The sequence below is a fragment of the Chiloscyllium punctatum genome, chromosome 18 (assembly GCF_047496795.1).
Source record: "Chiloscyllium punctatum isolate Juve2018m chromosome 18, sChiPun1.3, whole genome shotgun sequence".
Classification (NCBI taxonomy): Eukaryota; Metazoa; Chordata; class Chondrichthyes; order Orectolobiformes; family Hemiscylliidae; genus Chiloscyllium; species Chiloscyllium punctatum.
The window spans coordinates 32,913,695-32,934,988 of NC_092756.1; the positions used below are offsets into that span (position 1 = coordinate 32,913,695).

The 21,294-nt window shown below is 43.9% G+C and overlaps 1 non-coding gene across 1 annotated transcript; it reads left to right on the forward strand.

The window, feature by feature from the left end:
• The first annotated feature begins 691 nt into the window (after positions 1–691).
• Positions 692–773, forward strand: trnas-gcu (transfer RNA serine (anticodon GCU)). The gene has a single exon. It is a non-coding gene; the product is annotated as a tRNA-Ser (tRNA).
• The last annotated feature ends 20,521 nt before the right edge of the window (positions 774–21,294 follow it).

Genomic DNA, 21,294 nt, shown 5'->3' on the forward strand with positions numbered 1-21,294 from the left:
GTGTTGCTGTGATCATACAGTGACTTGGTGTCGCACGGCCCAGGAAAATGATACAGATCAAGGTTTTTGCATTGTTGAATTCAATTGTCAGTTTAGCCTTATTTTGGATTTTCAAATTGTCTGTTCTGCACACAAGTGCGTGTCAAAAACATCTGAGCGGAAGTTAGGTGTTCCGAATAATGACATTGAGCACTATGCACTCTCCTCCAGTCTGGAAAGCAATTCCTCACAGGCAATTTAATAGACAATATATAACAGGTGCAGGAGTAGGCTATTCTGCCCTTCGAGCCAGCACCCCCATTCATTATGATCATGGCTGAACATCCTCAATCTGTATCCTGTTCCTGCCTTATCCCCATAACCCTTGATTCCACTATCTTTAAGAGCTCTATCCAAATCTTTATTGAAAGAACACCTCCTGCTGTCTCGGGTTCTTCATTCCGTTGACTTCAAATCTTCACAGAATTCAACAGACCTTGTTACATACTCATTTCCTCATTTTTGTTCAGATCACTGTGTGCATAGTGTGACAGTGGGAGTGCACTTGCCCCACAACCCAGGAGTCAGACCATAGTCTTGGAACCGTACTGTGTTATTTATCATTTTACCAACACCAGGGAGAAATATCTGCTGCTCTGCATAATTTACCCAATTCAATTATTCATAAGGTCATAGCCACTGTAGGGTCTGTGACGAGGTGGCCGAGAGGTTAAGGCGATGGACTGCTAATCCATTGTGCTCTGCACGCGTGGGTTCGAATCCCACTCTCGTCGCTGTCATCAATGGCATTTTCGTGGTGCTGTTACCAGATGATCGCAGCTGTCATTTTGAAACTGGAACGCAAATGGTCAGTTTATATGCATTTATGCTATTACAAAATTTCAAAGAATGGTCTGAGCCTGTTGACTAAACTGTCTTGAAATGTAGGTTGCATTGGGATAATGAAAGGGAGCGCGGTTTCCTTTTGCAAATCAAGTTGCTGTGAACGTTTTTTTCGTATGAAAGACATCCAGGAAAATCAAATAACGAGAGCTGCGAAGTGCATGTTTATGCAAAGGAATTCTTAATGAACGTTTCGTCAGATGAAATCTGACGGAGGTTGAGTAGAAGTAATTCATCATGGTGAGAAGAGCACAGCGAGACAGCACAAAATGATGGCGATATTTCAAAGGGGCAGGGCGTGGGTGTAGGGGCACTGAGAACTGGCTGTAAATGCACAGTGGAGAATTGCCAATGTGGGTGCCGTGCATGGGCACGGAAAGACTTCCACATTGGTCTCCCCCTCGCCCCTTGCTCTCGCCATTGATGAATGCTGGACATAGGCACAGATAAAAACAAGATGTGGGAAGCAAGCTCCCTCTCGTTATGCACACACTGGATACATCACATTGAACTATGAACAACTGGAGAAATCAGCATGCTACCATTGGGGAGTGAAACTAAACTGTGGATCAATAACCGCAGATTCATGCCACATAAACATGATTAATAATTTAAAATGTAGGGTGTAGGTTTGCTTGCTCAGCTGTAGATTTGATATCCAGACGTTTCATTACTTGGCTAGGTAACATCATCATCAGTGGCGACCTCCAAGTGAAGCGAATCTGTTGTCTCCTGCTTTCTATTTATATCTTTCTCATCGATGGGGTTCCTGGGGTTTGTGGTGATGTCATTTCCCTTTCGTTTTCTAAGGGGTTGATAGATGGCATCGAGATCTATCTGTTTGTTTATGGCGTTGTTGGTGGAGTGCCAGGCCTCTATGAATTCTCGGGCGTGTCTTTGATTAGCCTGTCCCAGGATAGATGTGTTGTCCCAGTCGAAATGGTGGTATTTTTAATCCGTGTGTTGGGCTACGAGGGAGAGAAGGTCGTGTCTTTTTTTGGCTAGCTGGTGTTCGTATATCCTGGTGGCTAACGTTCTTCCTGTTGTCTTACGTAGTAGTTGTGACAGTCCTTGCATGGAATTTTGTAGATGTCGTTGGTTTTGTCGGTGGATTGTTCTGGTTCTTTTAAGTTTGTTAGTTTTTGTTTGAGAGTGTTGGTGGGTTTGTGTGCTACTAGGATTCCGAGGGGTCTTAGTAGTCTGGCTGTCATGTCTGAAACTTCTTTGATGTATGGTAAGGTGGTTATGGTTTCTGGCTGTGTTTGGTCTGCTTGTCGTGGTTTGTTCTTGAGGAATGTGTGGACTGTATTTTTTGAGTATCTGTTCTTCTCGAATACATTGTAAAGGTGGTTTTCCTCTGTTTTCCGAAGTTCGTCTGTGCTGTAGTGTGTGGTGGCTCGTTGGAATACTGTTCTGACGCAGCTTCGTTTGTGTGTGATGGGATGGTTAATGGTGTAGTTAAGTATTTGGTCAGTGTTTGTCGGTTTTCCGTATGCACAGGTTTGTAGTTCTCCGTTGTCCTTTCTTTCTAAGGTGTCATTCAGGAATGCGAGTTTGTTGTCGGTTTCTTCCTCCTTGTTGAACTTTATGCCTGTGAGAGTGTGGTTGATGATGTTAAATGTCTTTACTATCTTGTTTTGTTTTGTGATGACAAAGGTGTCATCTGCGTAGCGGACCCAGATTTTGGTTTGATTGTTGCTCGGGCTGTTTGTTCTAGTCTTTGCATTACCGCTTCTGCTATGAATCCTGATAGCGGAGATCCCATGGATGGGCCGTTGGGGGTTTGTTTGTAGACTATGTTGTTGAAAGTGAAGTGGGTGGTGAGGCACAGGTCCACAAGCTTCATGATGTTTTCGTTGGTAATGTGATTGATGGTGGTTGGTGTGTGTGATGGTCTCTTCTAAAAGTGTGTTTCCTTTGCCAGGTCGATGTTGATGAAGGTGAACAGTGCTATTATGTCGAATGAGACCATTGCTTCCCCTTCCTCTACTATGGTGTTTTTGATGATTTTTAGGAATTCCTGGGTGGAGTGGATGGAGTGCTGTGACACTTCTATGAGGTATTTCAGTCTTGCGTGTGGTTCTTTTTCCAGTCTGTAAGTTGGTGTGCCTGGTAATGAGACTATGGTGTCTGAGGGGGCTCCTGGTTTATGGATTTTTGGTAGTCCGGTTCGACTTGGCCAACACATTGATCCTGGGACAGTCTAAACAAAGACATGCTAGAGAATTCCCAGAGGCCTGGCACTCCAACAACAATACTATAAACAAACACATAGATCTAAAAGCCATCTATCAACCCCGCAGAAAGCAAACCGGAAATGACATCACCACAACCCCCAGGAACCCCATCCAGGAGAAAGGTATAAATAGAAAGCAAGAGACAACAGCTTCGCTTCACTTGGAGATCGCCACTGATGATGTTACCTAGCCAAGTAATGAAACGTCTGGATATCAAACCTACAGCTCAGCGAGCAAACCGACACCCTAAACCTCAACCTGAGCTACATACCTTCACAAACCTTGCGATTTAAAGTGTCTTTATACGCATATCATGTATAGACTTTTCGTTATAATACCCGTCTGGTTGAAAGAAGAAGACATCACATTTCAAGATAGATGACAACGTTACCAATTTTGTTTTGAAATCGAGATTTATTTAATCATTTTACACAGTGAACAAGTTCATTTTAAATAATGCAAACCACATTCTCTCACCTGGAATAAAAGTGTGATTTCAATATAAACATTGTCCTTGCTAACTCGCAGTTACTCCACATTAAAAATAGGATGTAATGTTTTTTAAGCATAGATCAATTAGCACCATTATCTTACTTCGGCTTGACTGCAGTATGCACATGCTAAATAAGGTTTAAGAAAGAATGACTTTTGGAAATAATGATTCGGTGGTGACTAAAAATAATATTAGCTGCTCATGATGTGGATATTCTACCAATGGCTCCAGTGGTGGAAATGTTCAGTGGGCAGTATTTCTATGATGGTATAGACGTATGTGAGCTGCCAGGGATGGGAGCTCCCACTTCATCTGGAGCAGCGTCTTTTGACGTGGACCAGGGAGCATTGTGGCATCAGTCTGGGAGTTCCAACCACACCTGGAGCAGCTTCCATTGACATGGAGCAGCAGGGAGCATTGGCACATCCGAATGCAAGATCTAACCTCATTTGGAGAAGCTTCAGTTGGCCTGGAGCAGGGAGCTTTGGGAGATCATTCTGGGAGCTCCACTCTCACCTGGAGCAGCTTTTAAGGACATGTAGCAGCAGGGAGCATTGGGACATCAGAGTGATAGATCCAACCTCAACTGGACCACTTCTATAGACATGGAGGAGGGAACACTGGGACATCAGACTGGGAGCTCCAACCTCACAAGGATCAGCGTTTAATGACATTTAGCAGCTGGGCGCATTGGGACATCAGAATGGTAGGTCTAACCTGAACTTCACCATTTCTACTGACATGGAGCAGGGAGCATTGGGACATCAGACTGGGCGCTCCAACTTCAAGTAGAGCCGCTTCTATTGACATGGAGCAGCAAGGAGCATTGGAACGTCAGGTTGGGAGCTCCAACATCACCTGGATCAGCTTGCATTTACATGGAAGAGGAGGGTGGATTGGGATATTATGCTGGGGGAAAGGATATTCAACTATTTTAATCTGAAGTAAAATATGTTTCAACACCTCAGATGTTAATTGATTTATGAAGAATTTTTCCCGGGAAAATAATTAATTCTTTAGATAGTAAAGACAAGTCCTGCAAATATTGAACTCAGGAAAACGCATTGGTACAGAGAGAAATGGGAGTGATGTTTCATGTCTTTGTCTTTTCTTTTCTTGCCGTCTCTGCACTGGATTACATCACCGGAAGGACGTTTTCACTCATTTCCAGCAAATACAGACAGATCACTAACGTAATCTAAAGCTGAAAATTAATGGGAATATGCGATGTTATGATTAGGCTGGAGTTTACTTCAAATTTTGGTGAAAACGTAGCAAAGTCAGTTGCAATTTCCAAGATCAGCAGTGACCTCATTGATTGGCTAATCAGATTGTGAATGGTCGTTTTTTTGAGGACAATTTGAAGTGAATCAATGATGGTGATTATCTTTGTTCTTTGTTCGCCTTGTGACTATTACTGCTATTGTTCATGTCCTTGTTAACACCACAGCTCTGCAGCGTCTAAAACCTAAGCTGTGAATCTGGCCAGTGGCACAACCATTCCTATAACTGGCTACGCATCAGGTGGTTGTAAGTTCAAATTTTACTTTGCGCAAGCGCATTATGGCGATTCATCACACATCCAACCTACTCATTTTTGTTATGGTGAGGTGGGTAATATTTGAAATTTTCATGTCCACGAACGAAAATTCTTTCACTGTCTTCGATCAGTTAATCATTGCCAAGACCTATCAGAGTAAAAATCGCACAGCACCAGATTGTATTGAACAGACATATTAGAAAGCACCAGTGTTCCATGCACTGTAACATCATCAGGTGTTTGTCACCTCTTGGAATCTAAAATGGCTTTGTGTGATTATTAAATGTATCCACCCCAGTCCAACACCAACACCTCCAAGTCATGGGTACCGTCGACACCACGAACGGTCGGTTAAAGTCCAGATGAACTTCCAAAAGATCGCGCATATTGACACACACACCAAGTTTCTGCAGAAAAACACGCACCTGATGAAGGAGCGACTCTCCAAAAGCTATTGCTTCCAAATAAACCTGCTGGGCTCTGCGCTGATATTGTGTAATTTTTAACTTTGTCTACTCAACTCAAACACTGGCAGTTCCATATCATAGACAACATCAGTCATGTCCCACCGTTGTCAGAGAAGGCAATCCTTGAATAGCCCCACACATTGCTCATAGGTAAGTTTCGTTTTCAGAAACCAACGCACTCAATCGCTGCAGCTTCTGTGGATGAAAAGCACAGAAAAGAAATAGCTGAGACTGAGTTTTGACAATATTTTGAAACTCTTTGGGAAGTGGAATCAGAGGAGAATGAAGGATTTACTGTCCGACTGTGCAGAGAGAGGGAAGGCACTTTTCCCTTCTTTGAAGAGCTGGGGTATTGACTGATCAAAGGCATGAAACAGATTCCTGGTAGAGCTGCGCTCTCTGCATCAGGATCAAGAAGTCCTGATTTCCTGAACGGTAATGAAACCCAGGCCACTCAGTTAAAGCGCTGAATACTAACCACTAGATCACCAGGGATGAGGGCAGAAGCATTTGCACCGTTTCTTCATAACACCGTTTTTGGAATTATATCACTGCAGATATGTTTACCCTCAAAAATGATTGAATTATCGAGTGTTTACAGCACAGAAATGGGTCCCTTCATCTCATTTCCCAGCACTTGGTCTGTAACCTTGTAAACTCTGACGTTTCACCTGAATGCTAATTTCTCTGGAACGTTTTAATCTCGTAAAAAACGATAAATGGGATTACAATTTGAGATGGGAACTGAACCACATTTTTACCCATAGACAGAAGCACGCAGACACATTTCCCCAAGTGTGACACAGGCCTCGGGAGAAAACAAGCAGAAAGTAAGATTTCACCACCTTGTCTGATGTTGTCCCATTTCAGAGTTCAACGCCAATGTCTATTTACAGCAAAGAAAGGAAGTATTCAGCCCCTCCCGTCCCAGTGTTCCTTGCCCATTTGAGTGGAAGCAGCGGATGAGTAAAAACGAACCCGGAAGACTACAGCTAAGGTAAGACAGTTTGTTTTAATATTACTTACCTTTACAGAAGGAGCGGGAGCAGCCGAGGAAGTGACTGCTACCAGAGGGGCAGCCGGAAAGGAAAGCAGTGAGTATATAAATCAGGAAGGCGGCTAAACCTGAGATTCTACACCGGTATATCCCCCACCCACCCTCCTTGCTAACCTCCTTAACTACACTGTTCTTTTTTAAGGTAAGGATTTTCTATTTCTTTACTAGTGACTGGTTAAAAATTTACTTTGTTTGTATATGTATATTAATTCTTTATTAGGGAAAGACTATAGCAGTGAAATATCAGAAAGTATTCTATCTCAAACTTGTACAAAGTAAATAAGTAATTAATTAACTCAGCAGAGATGTCTGGGCAGGTGATGTGCTGCAGCTGTATGATGTGGGAGCTGGCTGATCCCATTGTGAATGGCAGTGACCACATCTGCAGCAAGTGTTGGTTGCTGGAAGAACTCCGGATCAGAGTTGCTGATCTGGAATCCGAGTTTCCAACACTGTGGCACATCCGGAAGGGGGAGAGTTACCTGGACGCTTTGTTTCAGGAGGCAGTCACACCTGAGAGATTAAGTAATTCACATTCAGCTCGTGATCAGGCTCATCAGAGTGTGACTGTAAGTGAGGCAGGTAGGGGGAACCCGAGTTCAGGAGTGGAGGAGCCTCAGCCCTTGGCCTTTTCCAACAGGTAAGAGATTCTTGCTTCCTGTTCGTATGAGGAAAGGGGCTCTGGACAGGATGAACCAACTGACTAAGGCACCATGGTGCAGAAGGCCATTCAAGAGGGGGGAGTTAATAGACAAGTAGTTGTTGTAGGGGATTCTATAATTAGGGGGAACAGATAGTATCCTGTGCAAGCCAGATCGGGAGTCTCGCAAGGTGTGTTGCCTGCCCGGTGCCAGGGTGCAGGACATCACCAATCGGCTTAAAAGGATATTGGAGCGGGAGGGGGAGGATCCAGTTGTTGTGGTCCACGTTGGTACTAACAACATAGTCAAGACTAGGGTGGAGGAACTGTTTGGGGATTACGAAGCACTGAGCAGGAAATTGAAGCACAGGTCCTCAAGGTTCATAATCTCCGGATTATTGCCCGAGCCACGTGCCAATTGGCATTGGGACAAGAAAATTAGGCAAGTTAACACGTGGCTAAGGGATTGGTGTGGGAAATAGGGATTCCACTTCATGGGGCATTGGGATCAGTTTTGGAACGGGGGGGGGTGGTGGTTCTGTACCGTTGGGACGGTCTCCACCTGAACCGATCAGGTATCAATGTTCGAGCGAAGAGGATAAATAGTGTGGTCAGTAGGACTTTAAACTTCTGAGTTGGGGGGAAGTGAAAATGAAAGCAACAGGGAGTATGGCGTTAAATGCAAAGATCAGCAGCAGGATAGCATGTGTCCAGGTGGATTTAAAATTGAGGCAGACTGGGAATGCAGAAAAAAGCAAGGATAAATTAGGACATCATATGACTTCCAATATCTCTAATGATAAGAAAGTTAGCATTAAGGCACTTTACCTGAATGCTCGTAGCATTCATAACAAAGCAGATGAACTAGTGAATGATTATGATGTGGTAGCCATCAGAGAGACTTGGTTACAGGGGGGTCAGGACTGGCAGTTAAACCTCCAAGGATTTTCAACTTATCGAAAAGAGAGGGAGGTCGGCAGAGGGGGTGGGGTTTCCTTGTTAATTAAGAACAAAATTAAATCTCTGGCACTGAATGACATAGCGTCAGATGATGTGGAGTCTGTGTGGGTGGAATTGAGGAACACAAAGGCAAAAAGCCAGAATTGGAGTTGTGTACAGACCTCCGAACAGTGGTCAGGACCAGGGACGCAAGATGTAGAGGGAAATAGAGAAGGCATGTCAGAAAGGCAAGGTCACGGTGATCATGGAAGACTTCAATATGCAGGTGGACTGAGTAAATAATGTTGCCAGTGGATCCAAAAAAAAGGGAATTCATGGAATGCTTACAGGATGGCTTTTTGGAACACTTGTCATGGAGTCCACAAGGGAACAGGCTATTCTGGACCTAGTGCTTTGCAATGAACCAGACTTTATAACAGATCTTAAAGTAAGGGAACCCTTAGGAAGCAGCGATCATAATATGGTAGAGTTCAGTCTGGAGTTTGAAAGAGAGAAGGCAAAATGGGATGTAATGGTGTTACAGTTAAATAAAGGCAATTATGAGGGCATGAGAGAGGAACTGACAAAAATAGACTGGAAGCAGAGGCTAGCGGGGAAGACAGTAGAGCAAAAATGACAGGCGTTTGTGGGTATAATTGAGGACACTCTACAGACGTTCATCCCCAAGAAAAGAAAGATTATCCGGGGAGGGATTAGACAGCCATGGCTGACAAAGGAAGGCAGGAAATGTACTAAAGAAAAGGAGATCCTATAAAGAGGCCAAGAGCACTGGGAAATCAAAAGATTGGGAAGGCTACAAAAACAAACAGGATAACAAAGAGAGAAATAAGGAAGGAGAGGATCAAATATGAAGGTAGGCTAAACCAGTAATATTAGAAATGATAGTAAAAGTTTCTTTCAATGCATAAGAAACAAACGACAGGCACAAGTAGACATTGGGTCACTTCAAACTGATGCTGGAAGCCTAGTGATGGGAGAAAAGGAAATAGCAGGAGAACATAACAAATACTTTGCGTCAGTTTTCACAGTGAAAGACATGAGTAATATCCCAACAATTCAAGGGAGTCAGGGGGCTGAGTTGAGTATGGTTGCCATTACAAAAGAGAGAGTGCTACAAAAGCTAAAAAGTCGTAAAATTGATAAATCTCCTGGCCCCAATGGGATACATCCGAGAGTTCTGAGAGTGGTGGCTGAGGAAATAGCGGAGGCATTGGTTGAGACCTTTCAAGAGTCACTGGAGTCAGGGAAAGTCCCGGATGATCGGAAGATCGCTGTTGTCACCCCCTTGTTCAAGAAAGGATCAAGACAAAAGATGGAAAATTATAGGCCAATTAGCCTAACCTTGGTTGTTGGTAAAATTCTAGAATACATCATTAAGGATGAGGTTTCTAAATTCTTAGAGCAGAGTCTGATTAGAATAAGTCAACATTGGTTTAGTAAGGGGACGTCATGCCTGACAAACCTGTTGGAATTCTTTGAAGAGGTGACAATTGGGTTAGATCCGGGAAAACCAGTGGATGTTGTCTATCTAGACTTCCAAAAGGCCTTTGATAAGGTGCCAAACGGGAACCTGCTGAGCAAGGTGAGGACTCATGGTGTTGAGGTGAGCTACTGGGATAGATTGAGGATTGGCTGTCTGACAGAAGGCAGACAGTTGGGCAAAAAGGTTATTTTTTGGAATGGCAGCTGGTGATGAGCGGTGTACCGCAGGGTTCAGTGTTGGGGCCACAGCTGTTCGCATTATATATTAATGATCTGGATGAAGGGACTGGGGGCATTCTAGCGAAGTTTACAACGAATCGAAGTTAGGTGGACAGGCAGGTTTTACTGAGGAGAAGTGGGGAGGCTACAGAATGATCTAGGCAGTTTGGGAGTGTGGTCCAGGAAATGGCTGATAGAATTCCACGTGAACAAATGCGAGGTCTTGAACTTTGGCAAAAAGAATAAAAACATAGATTACTTTCTAAACGGTGAGAAAATTCGTAAAGCCAAATTACAAAGGGATCCGGGAGCGCAAGTCGAGATTTCACTAAAGGTCAACATGCAGGTTGAGTCCGTGATTAAGAAAGCGAATGCAATGTTGTCACTTATCTCAAGAGGTTTGGAATATAAAAGCACCGTTGTGCTACTGAGACTTTACAAAGCTCTGGTTAGGCCTCATTTGGAGTACTGTGTCCAGTTTTGGTCCCCACACCTCAGGAAGGACATAATGGCACTGGAACGTGTCCAGCGGAGATTCACACGGATGATCCCTGGAATGGTTGGTCTAAAATGAGGAATGGCTGAGGATCCTGGGATTGTATTTATTGGAGTTTAGAAGATTAAGGGGAGACTTAATAGAGACGTACAAGATAATGCAGGGTTGGAAAGGGTGGACGCTTGAAAGTGTTTCCCTTAGGCGAAGAGACTAGGACCCGTGGACACAGACTTAAAATTCGAGGGGGTAAATTCAGAACAGAAATGCGGAGACATTTCTTCAGCCAGAGAGTGGTGGGCCTGTGGAATTCATTGCCGCAGAGTGCAGTGGACGCCAGGACGCTAAATGTCTTCAAGCCAAATATTTATAGATTCTTGTTGTCTCGAGGAATTTAGGGTTACGGGGAGAATGCTCGTAAGTGGATTTGAAATGCCCATCAGCCATGATTGAATGGCAGAGTGGAATCGATGGGCCGAATGGCCTTACTTCCACTCCTATGTCTTATGGGCTTATGGTCTTATGGCCTATTGTTTCCCCATTGCTCTGTAGTTTATACTGCCTTCCCTCTTTCTTGCTGCCAAACTTGATCACTGCTCACGCCCGCTATTTCCTGTCCTGCCAAAAGGTTTGTCTCAAGTTCTTGGAATGAAAAACAGGAATGGCCTATTTCAAGCCCTTTTCTAGTTTACAAGGACAGTGTTATCACCACTGAGCAAGCACAGTGCCAGATCAGAGAGAAGGTCTCATTCTTTAGAAACTGAAATGCAAAGATGATTGGATAGCCTCAGTATTGTAAACCAACCAACAAGACTGGAATAGGGCCGAGGGGATCACGCACAGAAGGATTGGAGAATAGAATGGCGAATCTCATGGTGTCCAGGGTGATGTTAACAGAAATCTTCAATGGTAGTATAGTGATGAGGATTCAGTGATTTCACTGTCATGTCTTGTTAAAGGTTAACGTTTACAGTAATCAATATGAAATACTGCCTGATATTTGGAAGCAGAATGATGTGCAACAGACAGAATAGTTTCCCTGCATGACCGAATAAGAGAGCTCAGAAGAGCCAGGAGGAGACAGTAGAAGTTGTTGGCGGATCGGATCAGGGTTAACCCCAAGACTTTCCATAGGTATGTCAGGAATAAAAGAATGACGAGAGTTAATTTAGAGCCAATCAAGAATAATAGTGGGAAGTTGTGTGTGGAGTCAGCGGAGACATGGGAAACACTAAATAAATATTTTTTGACAGTGTGCACTATAGAAAATGAAAATGTTGGCGAGGAAGATACAGAGGTACTTGCATCGAGACTCGAAGAGATTGAGGTACACAAGGAAGAAAGTATTAGAAATATTGCAGAGTGTGAAAATAGACAAGTCCTCTGGGCCGGATGGGATCTATCCTAGGATCCTCTGGGAAGCAAAGGAAGAGATAGCCGAGCCTGTGCCATTGATCTAAAAATCATCATTGTCTACTGGAATAGTGCCTGAGGACTGGAGGATAGCAAATGTGGTTCCCTTGTTCAAGAAGGGTAGTAGAGATAACCCTGGTAATTACTGACCAGTGAGTCTCACTTCAGTTGTTGGAAAAGAGTTGGAAAAGGTTTAAAGAGATAGGATTTATAATCATCTAGAAAAGAATAATCTGATCAGGGACAGTCAGCACGGTTTTGTAAAGGGTAGGTCGTGCCTCACGAATCTTATGAGATTTTTGACAAACTGACCAAACAAGTGATGAGAGTAATCCGGTTGATGTGCTCTATAGGGATTTCAGCAAGGTGCTCAATAATGGTCCCCCAGTAGGCTATTATACAAAATGCAGAGGAATGGGATTGTGGGAGACACAGCAGTTTGAATCAGTAATTGGCTCGCTGAAAAAAAAACAGAGTATTGTAGTTGATGCAATATGTTCATCTTGGTGTCCAGTTACTAGCAGCATTCCGCAAGGGTCGATGTTGGGTGCACTGCTATTCCTCATTTTTATAAATAACCTGGATGAGGGCTTAGAAGGGTGGGTTAGTAAATTTGCGGACAACACTATGGTCGGTGGAGTTGTGGATAGTGAGGAAGGATGTAGGAGGTTGCAGAGAGACAGAGATAAGCCGCAGTTCTGGGCTGAGAGTGGCAAATGGAGTTTAATGTGGACAAGTGTGAGGTGATTCACTTTGGCCGGAGTAATCGGAATGCAAAGTACTGGGCTAATGGTAAGATTCTTGGGAGTGCAGATGAGCAGAGAGATCTCGGTATCCATATACACAGATCCCTGAAAGTTGCCACCCAGCTTGACAGGGTTGTTAAGAACGAAAACAGTGTTTTGGCCTTTACTAATAGAGGGATTGAGTTCTGGAATCAGAAGGTTATGCTGCAGCTGTACGGCCACATTTGGAGTATTGCGAACAGTTCTGGTCACCGCATTATAAGAAGGATTTTGACGCTTTGGAAAGGGTGCAGAGGGGATTTTCTAGCATGTTGCCTGGTATGGAAGGAATGAATTACGAGGAAAGACTGAGGGCCTTGAGGCTGTACTCGTTGGAGAGAAGACTGAGAGGTGACTTAGTAGAGACATACAAGATAATCAGAGGTTTAGATACGGTGGACAGGGAGAGTCTTTTTCCAAGTATGGGGACGGCAAACACGAGGGTCACAACTTTAAAGTGAGGGGAGATAGGTATAAGACAGATGTCAGAGGTAGCTTCTTTACTCAGAGAGTAGTTAGGGCATGGAATGCTTTGCCTGTAACGGTGGTAGATTCACCAAGTTTAAGTGCATTTAAGTCGTCAATGGAGAGGCATTTGGACGTACATGGAACAGTGTAGATGGGATGGGCTTCAGATTAGTATGACAGGGCGGTGCAACATTGAGGGCCGAAGGGCCTGTACTGCGCTGTAATGTTCTATGTTCTATATGCTACAGTTCCACATCAGAAATGTCATCTGCAATTGCCTGACGATCAATTTGTTTAAAACAAGAACGGAGGGGGCGTCAGGAAAACGGAAGGGGAATAGTGGCTTGTGAGAGTTAACTACATGCCTCGTGGAGCCAGGTTCAATGTAGATAATGAATATCGGTTTTCCTGTTTACCTTGGTATACTGTTCACTGCAGATCAGTTACCCAATATCGTCTGCCCTTTGTGTGTTGTTCTTTGTACATTTCACATCGGTTCAGTGCCCCGGGGGATCACGCTTTTTTAAATTTGGCACATTTTACTGAGGTCGGTTTTGCAGCATCATATTGAGGCCAACAAGTTTAGGAACAGATAGACACCATTCACACCATCAAGTCTACTCCGCTATTGAATGATTTCATATCTGATCTGATAACCTTGAACTGCACTTTCTTGCCTTTCCCCGTAACGCTTGATGTCTTTGCAGTTTGAACATCTGCCGATCTCAGCCTCATAACACATAATGACACTTCCTCAACAGCCTTCTGCTACAAGAATGTCCACTGATACAGAACTGTCAGAGAGAATAAATGCTTCTTCGTCTCCATTTTAATTGTGAGATCCGCATTCTAATACGAAGTTAAAAATTGCACAACACCATGTCATAGTCCAACAGGTTTAATAGAAGCAATAGCGTTTGGAGAGCTGCTCCTTCATCAGGTGGCTTTAGAGTACAGAGTGGTAAGATACAGAATGTATAGCGAAAGGTTACAGTGTAATGTCACTGAAATTAGACATTGGAAAAATACCTTGATTGCTTGTTAAGTCTTCCATCTGTTAGAATGACTATGTTAGGTTCATTTCTTTCTTATGTAAATCGGAAAACTTTATTTTAACAGTTGCGTTCTCAGGTGGACTTTACCAATTAGTGTCATCACAGATAATATGTTGAAGGTGTTCGTCCCTGTATGCTGCATACATGCCATAATATTTAGACTGACGCTAATCTAAAAAAAAACAACATCGCAGGCAAGAATGCCCTTAAGACATGGTACATTGGCAAAGCTGAGCACAGGCGACAACAACGGAATGGGCGCTGCACATCAATCAACAGACAGGTGTGCCCCTTCCCAGTTGGAGAGCACTTCAGTGATGCAGAACATTCGATCTCGGATCTTTGGGTGACAATCCTCCAAGGCGGTCTTTGGAACAGGCAGCAGCTAAAAGTGCCCCCACAGAGACTGATAGCTCAATTCGGTCCCCATGGTCATTGGGTTCATGTCACAGTACAGGTGATCCCATTGCCCGATCTACAAACAGAGACCCTCCTCCACACCCACACCCACCCACACACACACACACACACACACACACACACTGACACACACACACACACACACACACACACACACACACATTTACGTCTGTCGGGTGAATTTGTACTTGCAGAGTTACATTGTACTTTGCTGAAAAACTGCACGAATCCATGTAAGACTCTGGCAACTCATTTTTATAAATTAGAATCATTCTAAACATTATGGAACAGACAGCAGCACAGGGTGGGGGGGGGGGGGGGGGCAGACACCAGTTGTTCAACTTCACCTGAGAATAAAACTTTAAAATAAAAAAGTTTTGCACTTTACATATGAAGGAAGTGAAGCTAACATGGACATTCTAACAGATCGGCGACTTAGCAAACAATCACGGTATTTTTCAATGTACAATTTCAGTTACATCACACTGGTAAACAGATGCTATAAATTCTGTGACTTACAACTGTGGACTCCACAATCACCTGATGAATGAGCAGTGGTCCGAAAGCTAGTACTTCCAATTAAACCTGCTGAAAAATAACCTGGGGTTCTCTGATATTCAAATTTGCATACCCCAGTCCAAAACCGGCATCTCCAAGTCATTCGATACGAGGTGCTCTGGCAACAGAACCAAACTTTCTGCATCCAACTTATTAAATCCTTGAAAATACCTATATGTTTCAATAAGGATCATTTTGTTGTACTGAGTCTGAGCAGGCAAAGGCAACTGATTTCAGCGTTTCTTCCCATTTGATTTCATCTCCGATATGAAATTCTCACTGACTCTGACAGAACTGTTACCTTTGCTGTTTTGTAATGTCAGGAACTCATGTTCAATTTAAGATTTCCATAAGGAACAACAACATTTTTTCCCTGACTGGAAATCAACATTGGGAAATAGCAGTGAGACAGCTGCATTTCAGCACGTTCGCACCAAGGACGACATGTGCAATGCTTGGAACTTTTCTTGATGACTTTGTTTTTTGCCTATTTTGTTCAGGTGAAAACTGACAGTTTTTGAGTTTTTAAAAGCATGGCCAATGGTACTTCAGCCTATTGCATCATGATCAGTTATCAAACATCTGGCTTGGAAACACAGTTTCCAGACGTGACTCATCGCCTGGTGTGTTCTAGTATTTCAAGTGTTAGTTAAATTGTTATTCAATTTCTTAAGGGCTTGAGTGGAACAAAAAACATCTCTGTGAACTAACAGTTCTGAGGAGCAATTTGTCAGTTTTCCTCATGATGCTGCGGAAAATGTTTCTGCGCTGACATCTAAATTGATTTACCCTGTTTCTTCCTCAGCTTCCTGGTAATGTTAAAGTTCGATGAATAAAACCTGGAATGAACGCCTGATCTCAGGAACAGTGGACAAGTCTTTCATTTCCTGCAATCTCATTCATGAATTTCGCTTATACAGGGGATGGTACCGTCTTTACCCAATCCTGCCTCCTTGTGTCTCCAGGACCTGAACAAAATAGCTGACCCTTCATCCGAGAATGACGACCATGTGGGAAAGCAGGCCATTCGGCCCTTCCAGTCTACACCATCCCTCTGAAGCACATCCTATCAGACACACACTCCATACCTATTCCGTTCCCCTTCATTTCCCATGGCTGATCCCAGTAACTTGCACAGCTTCAGACTATGGGAGGAAACTCACACAAGCAAAGAGAGAATGTGCAAACTGCACATAGTCACACGAGACTGGGATCGAATCCATGTCTTTTGTGCAGCGAGACAGCAGCGAATCTGGAAGAACAACAAATGCTGTCCTGACCAGCGACATCCACACCCTGTGGGTATATCAGGAAGAATCAAAACACATTCACAACATGGACAACGGGACTTGCGTCTGCATGGACATGATTTGAACCAATCGTTCATCCTGGGGATATGCAAGGACACCGATATCACAGAGAAACCAGGGCAATGCGGGATTCAATTACCTGCTGAAGTGAAAAATCATCTACTCAGTCAAACTGCGGACAGACTATTCAACAATCCCGCGTGTGGGAAGGGCTCAATGAGCAGAAGAACCTCCAGAGTAACCAGCAATATTACATATCCCAGAAGGAGATCAATTAAACTGTCAATGCTGCTGTTAATTCGAACCAGCTGCCAGTTTCATAGCTTCAAAGTCATAGACTCAAACAGCATGAAAACAGGCCTTTCACTCCTACCAGCTCATACTGAACATAATGCCAAACTAAACGAGTCGCATCTGACGGCTCTTGTAACTGCTGAGGGTTAATAATGCTCTTGTGATATTATTACTGCATTGTTCATATGAATGTCCAGATATAATTCTGTGGACACGGGTTCAATCCCTGGCATGGCAGATGCTGGGATTTTATTCAAATAAATACCTAGAGTCGAATGATGATGCTGAATCAGTAGATCTGACTCATTAATGCCTGATAGGGAAGGAAACTGCCATACCTATCTGGTCTGGCTGGGATGTGACTCCAGATCCATAATATCGTGGTTGATTCTGAACTTCGCTCTGGGCAATAAATTATGTACTAGCCATGAAAGAATAGATTTTGTTAATTCCACTGATACTTTCCAATTCATTTATCGATCCAAATATGCTGTAAATATTGTAAATGTACTTTCATTCATCACTGCCTCAGGAACCATCCTCTGTTTAAAAAAAGACTCTCATGTCTTATTTTAAATCCCTCCTTTCACTTTAAACATTTGCCCGCTCGTCTGGAAGTCCCTCCTCCTTGGAGAAAAGACAGTTACAGTTAACTCGAGCCGAACTCTCAATAATTTATACATTTCTATCGGGTCACCTTTCAAACTCCAGTGCTCGAGTGAAAATATTCTCAGCTGATCCAGCCTTTCGTTATGACACAAACCTTTCCCACTAGCCATACGCTGGTATACCTGTTCTAAACCTACTCCAGCTGAATAATTTCCTTGCTATTACTGGGCGACAAGAACTGGACACAGTATTCCAGAAGAAGCATCACTCAATGTCCTATTCAACTTCAACATAACGGATCAACTCCTACGCTCAAAGGACTGAACAACGAAGGCAAGGTGACATTTTTTTTAACCATTCTGTCTATATATGAAGCAAACTAAAATGAATTATGTACTTGCATTCCTGGCTTCCGTGTTGCACAACACGATGCAACGCCCAATCAGTAATTGTATAAGCCCTACTAATATTCGATGTAGCAAAATGCTATGCCTTCCATTTATCCAAATTGAACTTCATGTGACATTTTCAGCCCAAAGACGCAATGGATTAAGATCCTTCAGGAATCTTAGATCACCTTCTTTGCAGTCTCCAATTCTGCTGTCCTCTGCAAGCTTATGAACCATGGCTTCTATGAGTTCTATTGTTTACTCATATAGGTCAACGATTTTTAAATATTTGTCGTGGCCATCATTTCGCTGTTTGCAAATCAGGTAACAATTAGTCATGTCGTTAACCATGAGGAAGAAAGCCGTAGACTGCAGGGAGATTGGAAACAATTGGCAAGAAAATGTGCTGAAAGGAATTCAATCCAGTGAAGTGGGTGATAATGAATTTGAGGACGCACAATGAGAAAAGTGTGAATGTCGAGTGGTTTAAGGTAATTAAAGAGATATTGGAGTAGACATTCACGAATGTTGAATGTGATTGGACAAGGGATCAAGTGGTATCGATGGGTTGGAGATACTTTCTGGTCTTGACCGCAGGTGGGAATGAAAGAGCAGGGAAATGATGCTGGAACTTCAGCAACTGCCTATTCAAGATCAATAGACAGGGGAATCAGATGGACGGAAGTGCGTACTGCAGGTGCTGGAAATCAGAATCAAGATTCGAGTGGTGCTGAGGAAGCACAGCAGGTCAGGCAGCATCCGAGCAGCAGAAAAAGAATAACGTTTCGCGCAAACGCCCTTCATCAGGAATAAAGCTGGGAGCCTCGAGGGTGGAGAGATAAACGGGAGTACTGGGTCTGGGAAGAATTGAGCTGAGAGTGCAAGAGGTGCACAGATTTGGGGTTAAAGGTGATAGGTCGGAGAAGAGGGTGGAGCGGATAGGTGGAAAGGGAGATAGACAGGTGGGGCAGGTTAGAAGGATGGTGCCAAGTTAGAAAGTTGGAACTCGGATAAGGTGGCCGTGGGGAGATGAGGAAACTGGTGAAGACCACGTTGATGCCCTGGGTTTGAGGGCCCCAAGGTGGAAGATCTGGCGTCTGGTGGTGAGGGAATGGCGGTGGAGAAAACCCAGGAACTGCATGTCCTTGGGAGAGTCGGAGGGGGAGGGTGTGGTAATTGATGTTTTTGGTCATGGGGGTTTGGAGTTGAATGTTGCGGGTGCCCTGGAAATGTTCTCTGAAGCGCTCTCCGAGAATGTGTCTGTTGGCCCCAATGTAGAGGAGACCGCATCGCAAGCAACAGATGCAATAAATGACATGAGTGGAAATGCACATGCACATTTGATGGATGTGGAAGGCTCATTGGAGCCTTGGAAGGATGTGAGAGGGAAGATGTGGGTGCAGGTTTTGCAATTCCTGTAGTGGCAGGGGAAGGTGCCGCGAGGGGAGGTTGGGTCATTGGAGGGCGAGGAATTGACGAGGTAGTCGTGGTGGAAACAGTCTTTGTGAAAAGTGGATGGGGTGGGGAGGGAAATATAAATTTCCCTGTCACTGCAGGAATTGCAAAACCTGCACCCTCATCTACCTCCTCACCTCTATCCAAGGCTCTAATGGAGGCTTCCACATCCATCAAAATTTCTCCTGCACTTCCACACATGTAATTTCTTGTATACGTTCCTCCCGATGCGGTCTCCTCTGAGTTGGAGAGAGGAGATGTGTTCTCACACAAAACTTCAGAGGATATCTCCAGGATACCCACAAGAATCGACCCCAGTGCCCCTTGGGGAAACATTTCATCTACCCCTCCCACTCTCCCGAGGACATGCAGGTCCTGGGCCTCCTTTATCGCCACTGCCTCACGACGCGATGCCTGGAGGAAGAAAACCTCATCATCCGCCTCGGGACCCTTCAACCCCAAGGCATCAATTTGGACTTCACCCGTTGCCTCATTTCCCCTCCCCTGACCTTACACCAGTTCCCACCTTCCAGCTCAAGACCGTCCGCCTGACTTCTCCCATCTGTGCATCTTCATTCCCACCTATCCACTCCACCTACTTCTCTGACATTTCATGTTCACCCCCCGCCTGCATCCACTTACAGCAGTCTCAGCTACCTTCTCCCCAGCCCCACACCCTTCCCATTTATCTCACCATCCCATGTGCTCCCAGTCTCATTCCTGATGAAGGGCTTTTGCCTGAAACGTCCATTTTTCCTGCTCCTCAGATGCTGCCAGACCTGCTGTGCTTCTCCAACACCACTCTAATCTGGAGGGGAGTCAGTTGATTGAGAGGGTTTTCGGGTATTTTCTATTGTTGACCACAGGCTGTGGATGATAGCAGAACTTTAGCAACCACCAGTTTAGGGAACAGCTAAAGGACTGAGCACAAGTCTGGTCACCGCATAAATCAACATTTTTCTTAAATTTCTACGATAAAAGATGGAAGGCTGAAGTATGCATCTTTGCCCATCAAGACCGTTTCACCAATGAGTTTCTCACTGATTCCTTTCCAAGTCAGGGTGCTATGGGCCTTGGAGGGTAACTTGAAAATGGTGGCGTTTCGTTGCATGTTCTAATCTTGTCCTTATAAGCTTTGAAGGTTGAGCTTTGAAGGTTGTCAAAAATGCCCGAATGACTTACTCCTGTGCATCCTATAGTTGGTGCACTCTGCTGCAATTGCGCCTTGGTGGTGGGGGGAATGAATATTGCAGGTGTTGAAGAGGATACACTCAAGTGACTGCATTGTCGTGGACGGTGTCCAGTTCCTTAAGTGTTGTTGAAGATATACCTATCTAGGCAAATGGAGAGAGTTATATTCTACGTCTCATTTGTGCCTTGCAAACGATGTAGGATTCACGGAGCAATGAGTTGAGTTTATCATCAAAAAATGTCTCAAGAACAAGTTGTTGTTGTCAAAGTGTTTATGTAGCCAGTTTCGATAAGTTTTTCCCCCGAAATAATAGCTCTATGGACGATTACACGGGGTAATTTGTTTACAGTAAAGTTATTGAATGTCAATGAGATATGATTAGATTCTCATTTGTCAGAGTGATACTTACTCTATTTCGTCCTATTTCAACTGTTTCTTCACATAACTGTCTCCACCTGCCTTAACAATATGTAGGGTCGCTGCAGGGGACAGCAGAGATTAATGAAAATGTTGTCAACACTGGAGAAAATGGAGCTTCGTGGAATGATTGGTCAGGATGGGATTATTCTCCTTGAAACAAAGGAGACGGAGGAGAGCTCGAAAATCACATAGTAACATTTATAAACGTTCAATATTCATGGGATCTTGACAGGGTAGATACGGGCAGGTGGTTCACCCTCTGATATGAGGAGAGCACCAGAGGACATGAACTCAGAATTAGATGTTGCCTATTTAATTCAGAAATGAGGAGTAATTTCTTTGGTCAGGGGCCAGTGGATCCGTTGAACTCCTTGCCGAAATTGTTGTTGAGGCTGAGTTGTTGTGTACTTTCAAACTGTGCCAGACAGATATTTAACCAGAAAGATGATGAAGCTT